The sequence below is a fragment of the Plectropomus leopardus genome, unplaced genomic scaffold, assembly GCF_008729295.1.
Source record: "Plectropomus leopardus isolate mb unplaced genomic scaffold, YSFRI_Pleo_2.0 unplaced_scaffold25307, whole genome shotgun sequence".
NCBI lineage: Eukaryota > Metazoa > Chordata > Actinopteri > Perciformes > Serranidae > Plectropomus > Plectropomus leopardus.
The window spans coordinates 1-1,709 of NW_024627499.1; the positions used below are offsets into that span (position 1 = coordinate 1).

The 1,709-nt window shown below is 38.2% G+C and overlaps 1 long non-coding RNA gene across 1 annotated transcript; it reads right to left on the reverse strand.

The window, feature by feature from the left end:
- Positions 1-200: 200 nt before the first annotated feature.
- LOC121966629 lies at positions 201-1,482 on the reverse strand. Its single transcript, XR_006107606.1, has 4 exons — positions 1,434-1,482; positions 759-817; positions 411-557; positions 201-283 (listed from the first exon to the last, which is right to left on the reverse strand). It is a non-coding gene; the product is annotated as an uncharacterized LOC121966629 (long non-coding RNA).
- Between the last annotated feature and the right edge of the window lie 227 nt (positions 1,483-1,709).

A 1,709-nucleotide genomic window follows, 5' to 3' on the forward strand; every position in this document is an offset into this window, starting at 1 on the left:
CAGAGAATTTGAATTGTCCCCTCACAGTTGTGATATTGCTATTATGTTTCCATCCATTTGCTGTTCCAACAAAACCACAAGACCTTTAAAACTAAGTTAAAGTAGATGAAACAGTATTTGGGACCTTGAATGTAAACAAACAAAAGAATTAAGAAATAATGCACTCGTGGGAGGGCAGGACTCTGCGATAGTATTCTTACTTTTGGACACTGGTTCCTATGGTTCCCAGGAAGTCCTCCCACTGCTGGGTGAGATTTTCTGATCCCAGCTTAAAGAAACTGATCTGTGTGGAGCAAATAAACACATAAACAAACACATAAACAAAAAAGAGCAAAACTCAGCAGCAGGTTTAGGAAAGCTTCTGACTACTTCACAGTGGTCTAACGTTTTTTATATATATACACACATACCTGGGCCTGCATGTAGCCCAGCAGCGGCTCCAGCAGAGCCGTCTTCTTCTTGTACTGCAGAGTGTTGAGCGAGCAGAAGTAGTGCATCATGGTCTGGTGCTGTTTCTTGCGGGAGGTGTAGACGTCCTCCACGGCCTCCGCCCGCAACTGCAACACACCAGACGTTACTCTGATTCCAGTATCAAAGTAATATCACATACTGGGATAACATCCTACACTTTGTGGCTGATATAAAAGGACGTTTTAAGACACTCTGCCAGGAAATTATATAGACGTTATGGACTCTTGAATAAAGAATTAACATTTTAGTATTGGAGCACTGAGTGATAAACCTGATGTGTTTCTCACCTTGTCATTGTCCCTCTTTTTGGACAGGCGGCTGTATCTGTTAATGGCTACATCATGATCTGCAGACAGAAACAGGAAGGTAAGACTTTTTGATGCTAAGAAATATTTGATCTTTTCTGTTTGCCAACATTAACACGTTAGAAAAGAACATAAAGCAGTAAGTCAAATCAAGACAGAGATAATCTGCCAGTAACCTTTTAAAACAGGGTGTAATTTTCCTTTAAGCATAGCTAAACGTGCATGTGGAGCCAGAGGAGTCATGCTGCACATTTTGTTCCTCTAGATTAGGGGTTAATTTTCACTTTGATGCATCAAACTGTGACCAAGTGTGTCGGAGCAGCTGTATATTCTTCACTTATCTTCTGTCAGATTAAGACCAATTGTGCTCCACACACACACAAATAAATACAGATAAATATGTGTTCAAGAACAACATCAAATGGTTAATTGTTTTAAGTAATTAGGAAATAAAAGTAAAACATTTGTATGTTTCGGCTTCTCCAATGTGATTATTTGCAGCTTTTTTTTTTCTTAGATTATTATAAACAGTTGACACATTATAGGCAAGTGACCAATCCTTAGCCTCTGTAGTTATAGACATTTATTATTCTCAAAGGAAAATTATAAATTGATTAGGAATAATAATTATAGTATTGAGTAGCAACACTAACTTACCATCACTGGATATTTGGAAGACTTCTTTCAGAGTGAGGATCTCTGCAGAGAGACAGAAAGAACTTTAAAATATGATGCAAGGAATATTTTTGCTGTTAGAATAAATGTATTTTTTGTCTGGCTCAGATTTCCCAGTTTAGGTCCTTTAGTAACACTGAGGAGAAATCTTATATTTAGACACCAGAGTGCTTCCAGTTCTGTGGGAACAGTCAATTTGTGGAAGACTTTTTCTGTTTCAGCATGACGTTGGCCCCGTGCACAAAGTTAGGTACTTAA